At 39.7% G+C, this 11,386-nt stretch overlaps 1 long non-coding RNA gene across 1 annotated transcript; it reads right to left on the reverse strand.

The window, feature by feature from the left end:
- Nucleotides 1-1,617: 1,617 nt before the first annotated feature.
- LOC102076530 (uncharacterized) lies at nt 1,618-11,386 on the reverse strand. The gene is made up of 4 exons (XR_003215619.1): nt 11,306-11,386; nt 11,146-11,194; nt 2,924-3,196; nt 1,618-1,781 (listed from the first exon to the last, which is right to left on the reverse strand). It is a non-coding gene; the product is annotated as an uncharacterized LOC102076530 (long non-coding RNA).

Here is an 11,386-nt window from a genome sequence, read left to right on the forward strand (position 1 = left end):
ACACACACTACTGAAACGCTCTCACACACACTACTGAAACGCTCTCACACACACAACTGAAATTTTACCTCTCACACACACTACTGAAACGCTCTCACACACACTACAGATGCAAAATTTATGAAATAGCCTATTCTACCTAAAGTTAAAGAAACACACTTAAAGTAATAAACAAAATTAATCCTGTGGCAGAATTACTAAAAAAGAGATTTGGTTTTGAGGTGGATCAGTGTTCTTTTTGTACTGATGAAAATGAAACCCTAGAACATCTTTTTTTCTATGCCCTATCACACAATGCATTTGGTGCAACTTAAAAAAATTGGATTTCCCTAAATATTAATGATGTGCCACTATTTGAATTACATCATAAATTTTTTTATATGGATCATCTAGCATTGGGTGTCATCATCATACTTTTGAGTAAATATCATATCCATTGTGCTAAATGGAGGAACGCTAAGCCTTCAAGTGCCAAGATGCCACTTGCCACCAGTTTGGCCATATTTCAGAGCTGCAACATCACTGGAGTGCCCAAAAGCACAAGGTGTGCAATACTCAGAGACATGGCCAAGGTAAGAAAGGCTGAAAGACGACCACCACTGAACAAGACACACAAGCTGAAACGTCAAGACTGGGCCAAGAAATATCTCAAGACTGATTTTTCTAAGGTTTTATGGACTGATGAAATGAGAGTGAGTCTTGATGGGCCAGATGGATGGGCCCGTGGCTGGATTGGTAAAGGGCAGAGAGCTCCAGTCCGACTCAGACGCCAGCAAGGTGGAGGTGGAGTACTGGTTTGGGCTGGTATCATCAAAGATGAGCTTGTGGGGCCTTTTCGGGTTGAGGATGGAGTCAAGCTCAACTCCCAGTCCTACTGCCAGTTTCTGGAAGACACCTTCTTCAAGCAGTGGTACAGGAAGAAGTCTGCATCCTTCAAGAAAAACATGATTTTCATGCAGGACAATGCTCCATCACACGCGTCCAAGTACTCCACAGCGTGGCTGGCAAGAAAGGGTATAAAAGAAGAAAAACTAATGACATGGCCTCCTTGTTCACCTGATCTGAACCCCATTGAGAACCTGTGGTCCATCATCAAATGTGAGATTTACAAGGAGGGAAAACAGTACACCTCTCTGAACAGTGTCTAGGAGGCTGTGGTTGCTGCTGCACGCAATGTTGATGGTGAACAGATCAAAACACTGACAGAATCCATGGATGGCAGACTTTTGAGTGTCCTTGCAAAGAAAGGTGGCTATATTGGTCGCTGATTTGTTTTTGTTTTGTTTTTGAAAGTCAGAAATGTATATTTGTGAATGTGGAGATGTTATATTGGTTTCACTGGTAAAAATAAATAATTGAAATGGGTATATATTTGTTTTTTGCTAAGTTGCCTAATAATTATGCACAGTAATAGTCACCTGCACACACAGATATCCCCCTAAAATAGCTAAAACTAAAAACAAACTAAAAACTACTTCCAAAAACATTCAGCTTTGATATTAATGAGTTTTTTGGGTTCATTGAGAACAAGGTTGTTGTTCAATAATAAAATTATTCCTCAAAAATACAACTTGCCTAATAATTCTGCACTCCCTGTATATGAGTCCAAACAACAGAGCACATGGTTGTGCAATGTTACCCAAATCAGTGAGAGCCTCCACACCCTCAATCAGGACACCAATGTCCTCTGGGTCATCTTCAGGTTCAGCAACCTCCTTCTGAATGACGTACATCCCCATCACAGTTTGCTCCATGCAGCTTTTTGCCTCGCTGTCCGTATCCTACGTGAAAAAATATAAGACAACAAAGTAAAATTTAAGAGATTGTTTAAACAACTGTTTCTATGCTGTTCATAAAATCCAAGTAGTCAAAGTAATAAACAGAAAATTGCACACCACTAAAGTAGTTGTTAGTAATTACTCCAATACATAAATTATAAAACACACCTCTCATGTCAGTAGAATCTTAGTATTCCATAGATAGTAAAGGAAAAACATAAAACAAAAGAGGTGGCATAATTAACCTCTCACCAGCCCCTCTCCCAAAAGAGCCATTGTCCAATTACACATTATAGCAACCGTTACTGTGTCTGACAAACATTAACCTCAAGCAAGATGGTGAAGCGGTGCGCCCACCGATGCCCCAAGAGATTGTGTCTGGAGGAGTTGTGTTCTTTCCGTTCACAAAGCCAAAAACAACGTGAATGGATTAAGTTCAGTGCCGCACCGTACAGTTCACTGTGCCGATATCAAGTCCCGCAAAGCCCCGTCAGGAGCAGGGGCAACCTCCGAGGGGTGCCGGCTGGAGACGGAAGACGGACGGGAGGGAGTGAGGGTTACCCAGCTCGGGGAGAGGCAGCCTCTTCAGCTTGAGTTCTGAGCCGTTGTGACGCAGTCAACCCAACCCGGGGCCCAGCCTACAGTGACGGCTACCGGCGCATCCCGTTATGGCTATCTGTTGCGCTGGTCATATTTAAACATTTGTTTGTTGGACATAGCAAGAGTAACTTAGGGGGACAGGACTTGAGAAAAGGCTAATTCAGCTGCTAAAATAAAACAGGTTAGTACTAAACAGCTCAAAGCTCATAGACATTTCTATTTACAAATACTGATGACCATAGCAATGAAAAAACAAGAGGACTTGTTTTAATCCAAGTACAGATTCAAAAGCAATATTGTCTTGATGCATGTTAAATGTATTGTATGTTTGTGTATCAAGTTTAACTACAGTATGCATAAATTTCTTTCCTTCCAATACCAAATTCCAGAAATTCTTTATTGCAACGCTTAATACTGTTTGGTATTCAAGACATCCTTTCCCCAATACCAGGTGCCTCAAATGCAAATTTTAACGATTTGCATTTGAGGCAACGTCACAATTTGTATGAGAATGTTACAGTCAACATGCTGTCACAATGACTCACCAAGTACTCCTTTATTAACTTCTCATAGTCTTCGTTTAGGTAGATGCAAAAGGACTTCAAGATGCATAAAAGGTATTTTGCTGCCTATGACAACGTCTACTCAATCCTAATACAAACCTTGGAGATGGCAAGCATGAGACCTCTTATTTTCTTTCCCTGTGTCCCTCCTTTGGTCAGAAAAATTTCCATTAAGCGTGGCGCGTATTGGTCAAGCTCGGCAAAGAAAGTAGATAGCAGAGGCTTTGTGGTGATTCGCAGAAACTCCTTGTCAATCTGCAATAGAGAACAAATAAATTGATTAAAAACTCAACTGTATAGTTCACTCACTTCACATCCAAGCTGACTAAAGCTGCTTTTAGAAGACCATGCAGACATCAGTGCTGTCATTGATGATGGCTTCTGAGAAGCTTTTGGTCTATTATAAGATCTCAGCTGTGGCTGCAATAGTGATGGGATTTCCGGCTCTTTTTAGGGAACCGGCTCTTTTGGCTCGGCTCACTAAAAAGAGCCGGCTCCTTAGGCTCCGAACCGGCTCTTCAGGTTGTTTTGTTGCTTTAATTAATTTATTATTAACAACAATATAAAATTATGCACAAAAGGAATTACTAATGTAAAAAAAAGTGGTTTCATTTATATATGTTTATATATATATATAAAAATATATGCGGTGGCCCCTAGAGACAAAGCACATACAAACTCGAAAAAGCACGTACAAACTCCAAAACACATTTCTAGCGTTAACTGAACTTCCAAAACAGAGCTACCTAGATCACTTAAATTACACAATTGAAAGCATATGTGTATTGTTTGTGTATTTATACACAAGCACTCATATATGTTCAAATAATTCAAAAAAATGTTCCTTTACCTGTTATTAACACACACCAAATCCGGTCGTTGGTACTTGCTGGCTTGTGTAGCCACTAGGTAACAAAAGCTCAACACTGGGCCTAGCATCCTGGAGCACTTCTGTTGTCTTTTGTAAGTATTTTGGAGTTTTTACGTGCTTCTGAGTTTTTACGTGCTTCGGGGTTTGTACGTGCTTCGGGGTTTGTACGTGCTTCGGAGTTTTTACGTGTTTTGAAGTTTGCACGTACTTCGTCTCTAGGGGCCACGGTAAATATACTTTTATTTATTCACTCCACATAAAATGTAATAAATAAATCATATAATACAAAAACTATTCACATTTCAACTTTTAACTATTTAAATTTTCAACACAAAACACTGTAAACCACAACACAATTAAATATAAATTAAAATATGAAAACAAAAAGAAGATGCACATTCTCTGTCATATAGGCCTGCATGAATAAACCTTCTGAACCCTTTATCATTTGCAACTGAAAATAGTTGTGGATGATTACTATAACTTTCTAATGTGACGTTGTTGTCCCTGGTTCTCTTTCTCTCTCTCTCCCTCCCTCTCTGTTCCTGTGCTGCTGCGAGTGTAACTACCGCCCCTCCCCCCTCTTCCCAGCGCAAGCACAAGGCTCGCGTGCGGAGTGAAGCGGAAAAAAAGTGAGAGAGAGAGCAAGAGAGAGAAAAAAAACACGGCTCGCGATAAGGAGCCGGCTCGCGTCGTTCACGTCAAGGATCCCGCTCTAAGGCTACGTTCACACTGCAGGTCTTAATGCTCAATTTCGATTTTTTGATCAAATCCGATTTTTTTGTCTGCTTGTTCACACTACAAATAAAATGCGACAGCAAACGCTCTCTAGTGTGAACCCTCAAAGCGGCCTGCATGCGCAAAAGAAGAGGTCACACACAACGCACTCTGTTTATACCCAGAGCAAACAATATTGTTTGACTGATGGCCTTAAACTTCGGACTTCACGTTTCCCAGTTTTTGCTTTAAGTTATTTTGTTATTTACATAATAACGTGAACAACCTAATAATGATCCTTATTGCTGTTTTAGAGGAGCGGTGCTTCAAAGGATAGTTGCAGATTTCTGTCAGAATCTGCAGATTATACAGTACAAATAAAATGTTCACGTTCCTCCAACGTTGTCTTCCCAACAGTTTCAGTAACATCTACACTGGATGGCCAGGAAGTGTTCACGATGTCTTCTCGCGCGCTTCTCCGGTGCTGATAATTGGCGTCTGTCTTGTGTCAGTGACGTAAAAGATGGGTTTAATGCGACCTGACCATTCAAACAGCAGTCACTTTCTAAAACATCGGATATGTATCGGATTCAGTACCACATACGAAAGTGACCCAGATCGGATTTGAAAATATCGGATTTGCGCCGTTCATACTGTCATACCATGATCGGATATGGGTCGCATAGGGTCAAAAAAATCGGATTTGATGCGCTTTCGCCTGCAGTGTGAACGTAGCCTAAGAGCCATTTCGTTCGTGACTGCCCCATCACTAGGCTGCAATATGCTGCCATCAGATGCTTTTCACAAAAGATTAAGCCATGACGGGATAAAGAGGGGTCTAGGGGCGGATAAAGAGGGGTCTAGGGGCGGCGCCCGGGCTGTGACGTGCAGGGTTGCGTATACAGCGTCAGACGGAAGAGACCGGTAAACAGGTCTATAAACATTCAAGCAATAACCTATAATCCTTTCTAATATGACGCACTAAATTAAAATCACTTTAGGTTTAAAAACTTCAATAAATACAGATATTAAGAAACCCTCAGAGGAAAGCAATCCACATGTTTGCGATACTGCTGCGCATATGTTTAACCATCGACTGTGTTTTAGAGATTTCTGCTGCTGCTCAAATTAACCTGTTAGTTACGAGCTGGAAAAAACGTGCAATGAGCTGTCTGTGGCGAGGAGCTGCAGTTAGGAAGGCAAGAGGCAGATGGACGCAGCGCCTGCTTTAAAACACGACAGAGAATCGTCTCTCTTTTCTTTCGGGACCACTCTAAATAATGGTAGCTTAGATTAAACTCCGGGCTGTCTGACAATAAAGTGTGGAGGATTCTACGTTTTAGCACAACACCTGTCCGATTGGTCATACAGTTGTGCCTCTGTTGCATTCACTGAACCCAGGAAAAGTCATAGCACTCAATTAAACTGATCCCTTCTGGGTAAAAAAAAAAACAAATTAAAAAAAAAAAATCGCGGTTTGATAAACGTTTGTGGGTAAAGCTGAGAATGTCCTGGTCAGCCAAGGCCAGCACACATTCCATATGTCATCAGGAGACCTCCCTCTGTAACGCGAAGACTTCATTCAAGTCTAGATTTGAAGCAAAATTGCGGTAATATTACTATGAAGCTTGCAGGCACAGAATGCAGCAATATCTCGTTTCGCCAAGGCATAGTGGCACATTTAGAAGACACACCATTGTGGGAATATTAATCTGATATGCTGCTACGGTGTGTCTTCTAAAAGAGGCTTAAAAAGCAAATGCACAAATGTCCTTTCAATGTAGACCTGTAAAAAAGCAGACCAGAGTACCTGTATAACAGCAGAGGTTTTGGTTTAAGTGTTAACAGAATGCCATCTGAGGCTGTATTTACAACATTTTATGACGAGGTAGGATCCGGATGAATCTTATGTCCTGATACATAAAACCTACTAAATTAAACGGTACTTACTTTTTCACATTACTATTTTCAGGGATACAGGAACCAACAGATAGTACATTTAGTTTTGGACTACAAAACATAAATTACACGCAACATCCAAATGCATTTTAACCACACTTGCCTCTCTGAACAGAGCTGGCCATGTGCTTTTGAAGTCTGCAACCATCGGCTGACCCTGAAGAACTTCTTGCCTTCTGTATGAGAAAGTCTTCTCCGTTTTCGCACTCACAACAGAGTCATTATTTCTTTTAGTCAACTCTGAAAGAATTGCAACTCTCTCTTGTTCCAGACTTTCTGATGTCTCTCCTTTTGGATGCTGTGGACAGTAGTTAACTTCAGCTCTTTTAGGTTTCTTCACATTGAAGGCTGCCTGACAGTTGTCACCAGACTTGTTTTTGATGGAGTTTTTGGTCACCTCAGTTCATCCAAGGCCTCTCAGTTTGGTGTGGAGGTTAGCCATTTTATATTTTAGGCTAATCTTCCACCCATAACAGCCATTGAAAGACCCCTGCTCTCTAAGGCAAGGATGCTTTTTCACAAGAGCTTCTGCAACATCAGTCAGATCAGTGTCTGTTGGGTAGGCTTTGAATTTGTGTATTGGTCATTCCAGAATTTGGGATTTCAGTTTTGGTGAAGGGCTCAATAGAGTTCCCCCTTTGGCGCAGGCAGTATTGGCCTTCTCGAGTTCAAATTCAGCATCATAGCTAAATTGTGGTACAGCGAAGACACTAGGCCAAACCCAGTGCTTTGAGGATGGTGAAGAACCTGAAGATGAAATAGGCTCTGTATCATCTGTGTCAGCAGAGGAGATGGATACAGACTCTGTTGCTTGGCTTTGAGAAGTTCTTGCATCTTCTTCCTGTGGGCTTTGCAAAAATATCACCTTAAGGGTGCCTTTGTCCTTTACTTCTGAGATGTCTGACATATTCATGAACTCATTTCCAAAGTCCTCATCTTGATATTGAAGTCGAATATCTTGCTGCAATCCAAAACTTGTCTTTACTGTGTGGCACAAATCTTCAATTGAGACCGGTGTCCCTGCAGGAAGAATCAACTTCCTGGCATCATCTTCACCCAGGATTATCCGCAGTCTTAGGGGTGACGTCATTTTGAAGATCTGAAAAATGTCAGCAATTCTTTTAGAAAAAGACATCGTTTGGCATATCAACAAGCAACAATTAGGGACCCTTGTGCACTTCTGTGCAACTTTAAAAATGCACGTTTTTTTGTTGTGAAAACAAAGCAGAAATACATTAAAGGTTAAAACACAATTTCTCTGTTTAGACTAGAATGTAAAAAGAGCTTTCTGAGGCTACATCAGCCCAGAGACATAAGAAGCAGTAGAATGAATACTTTAATTCTAACTAAAAAAAAAAAACAGCAAAAGAAGTTATGATGATGCTGCTACAATACTGCAGAGGATGACAGACGCTAGCAGGTAATTACTTAATATATTGAAAAATTCACTGTACTTCAAAAGCAGATTTTTGGACACAATAGGAATATCATCATCATCTATATTCTGATTATCCTTAATATCATCATCATGCAGTAAAGTACAAATGAGAGACGACGCATGCCATGTGTAAACATTATGCACTTTCATAATTATATGAACTGACACCTGTCTTGAGTCTGGTGACAAGGTGAGACAAGGGCACAAATCATTTGGTAAAAGTTGGGTGGCTCAAACAAAGTTGTAGGGAAGGAATTATTTGCTGAAGACTATCTTGTGTTTATGAAAATGTTAAGAGTGAAAACAATATGGTGGAATTAGAAATGCTATAATACTTTAATCAACCAAATCATAACAGGTTTCACTCAGAAAATGTAATTTTCAACACATCTTTATTTTTTTTGTTTGATTTGTTGTGTTTTGAAATAAATATCTTAGTGTTTTCTAATGCATACATAAACAATTCATTTTAAAATAGTTTTATTTTCAACAGCTAAGACCAAATCAAAAGCATCTTACAGTTTCTTACAGTAAGAAAAATAATAAAAATACTTACAAGTATTAATTTTGTTTTCCAAGCAAACTCACAGATCTCTTTAGAGTAACCAGACGCAGTCCTCCAACAGAGTAGGCAGCTAAGGGATATTCATCAACCAGTTCCTCATGTGCAATGACGGCCACCTCCCTCACATGTGACGTGCTCAGTTCAAAAGCCCTAAAGTGCTCCCTATACCAAGGAGATATCTTTCTCACAAAAAAAAATGCAACTTCCCTTCCAAAACACAGAGCTGCAAAATTTCAGCAAACTCAGGCAGACCAAATGACTCTCCATGGATAACAATCATTCCATTGCTGTAGTTCATACCATTGTATGACACATTCTTCGCAATGTGAACATCAGTTTCATCTAGAAGCCTTTGGTTAAAAGCAGCTGCATTGTCACTTTGGAGCACATCAACAGGCACTGATGAAACAGTTACCACCAACTGTTTTTTCTCATCAGACATATGCAAATGGTGAGCAATGACAAGCTGGTGTTTCCTGGCAAGTGTGAGAGGTATGTTTTTAAAACAGCTGGTGTGGCGAGCAACCTGTTTAAAAAAAACTATGCTTCGCCTCAAACCTCATTGTCCACTTATGAACGAGAGGTCCAAAGAGACATATCATGACAGGATAGTGCTCTACAAAATGGTGTTTAGGAAGAATATGGCTGTTTGGAAACAGTTCTTTGTATCTCTGCCGATGCTCTCTGATTTTGAACTCAAGATATGATATTGACTCATCACAGTGAATAGGGGCAACAACAAGTTCCACTATATCCTTGAGATCCAAAAGAACATACCAGGCCTGTTCATCTTCTGGAACAAGGGGACCAATAATAAAAGGAAACAAGCAAAGCAGAGCCCAATTTTCGTGTGCATTCCCCCTTATATGTTTTTTCCTTGAGTAGGTATGTGGTATGATGTGAGGACGATTTGTCTTATCTTCCTATTTGTAGTCAAAACTTTGGATTGAACTGTTAAGTTTTTCTAAGGTGAAATACTTTTTGGAGATCAAAACAGCCAAGCATTCTGCTAGTTCTACAGGTATAATGCCCTCAAATAAATCGTGTACTATATCCGGGGGAAAGCCTGCAATAACATCAAAATGAGAGAGACTTTTAGTCAAAACGTCATGTTTAACCCCACAACAGAGGCTTGAGGTTTCCAATGCAGATTTTAAGTGAGCCAGATGGAGTTCACGTGTTCTACACTCAAAAATGTCTGCAGTCAAAAACTGAATTTCATTTTTCTTAGCGACACAGAATCTACATATGTGTTCCCCAGAAAAATTTTCAACAAAACCTGCAAGCCTGTGAGCAGCTAGGTTATCAGCTATTATGCAATTTACAGTGCCTTTAACTCATTCAACTGAGCAATAAACACACCGTGTTGTTCCAAGATCACAAGATCTTTTAACAGGGGTTCGGACACCTTTTCAAACCCAAATGTCTTTAAATTGTCACTTTTACAAAGAACAGCTAGGTAAATGGAGGAGAGTGCTGAATGAGAGCCTGGAGGCAAATTATCCAAGACCCAATAAACACCACAAAGCTTGTGTTTTTTGCGTGAGGTTCCAAGAGGATTGCAAACCTCAAAATCATCAATGTAAAGTGTAATGGAGATTCTCAACATGTCAATGGCTAAAAAGCTATTGGTTCTAAAGTGCTTGCCATCTCGGAAAGACCTGTAAACACTCAGACCATCAGCCAAATCCTCACTTTTTTCTTGCCCTATATGTTGCTCAATTACTCTATCAAGTATGTGATTATGACTCAATAATTCTTGCAATAACTTTAATAAAGGAATGTACTGAAATGACCTTCGTTGATCAACAGATAAAATGTACTCAACAGGCTCTACGACCCTAAAGTTATGCTTATACTATTGTTTTCTTTTAAATGAAGTTCCAAGAGGACCACACTTAGCTAAAAGTTTTGATACAGGGTTAGAAATGCACACTGTATTGGCAAGCTCCTCAACAACAGCCTGACCAATATGAAGGTTATGGCTCTTGAATACCTCTTCAACAGTTCATTTTGTGATTGAAGTACAAGCAGAACTTAACAAAAAACTCAACTCCTCCACCAAGCCATCTACTGCTGTAGCTGGAATTTGAAATATATGTTCCAATTTAAACAATATCCCAGCTATTTTCTGTTCAACAAGCTCTGTCAAATTTTCAGTGGAATGATTACTTGCTGACACCAACTCAGTTCCAACTTCAGGATTTAAGAAATCGGAGCAACTAGCACCTACACCTTCAGGGTCATCAGAATGTTGTGCTGGGTCAAAACACACCACTAAACCTCCCTTGAAATCTTTAAGTGAATCTGAATGATGCTTCCTCTTTTTGTGTGAATAAAATGTACCAAAGATATTTGTCTTGAAAGAGCAGCCTGTAAATACACAAGTTACTGTCTCACTATTTCGTAAATGTGATCCAATATGTCCAAAATAATCTCTCTCTGTGGTAAGGTCACTGCAGTCACATAACTCACACCTAAAAGTGACTGAACTGACAGCTGTCTGTTTAAAATGAGAAGAATGACATCTGTAAACATGTGTTTTTAGTCCACACCAAGTCTTAAATGTGCATGGACAATTTACATATATACAAAGATAACGCTGGCTGGGTCCATAATGGTGATGTAATCTACAGTGTTTCAATAGTTTGTACCTACTACTCTCCCTGATGGAACAACGCTTGCACTGCCACATACAAGTCACTGAAAGAAAAAAAAAGAAGCAGTTTTAAGGATGGTTTTATTGGCACTTTTTTTTTCTTTTTGATTAAATCATAAAACTATCATAAAAAATGTATGATGGTAAAAACTTACCATGTATTAAAGAGGAGGCACAAACAATCAGAAAAAGGGGACAGCTTTCTTTGTGGTGTTACTATGGTAAAGAAAACAGAC

This window comes from Oreochromis niloticus, linkage group LG3 (genome assembly GCF_001858045.2).
Source record: "Oreochromis niloticus isolate F11D_XX linkage group LG3, O_niloticus_UMD_NMBU, whole genome shotgun sequence".
NCBI classification, from domain to species: Eukaryota; Metazoa; Chordata; class Actinopteri; order Cichliformes; family Cichlidae; genus Oreochromis; species Oreochromis niloticus.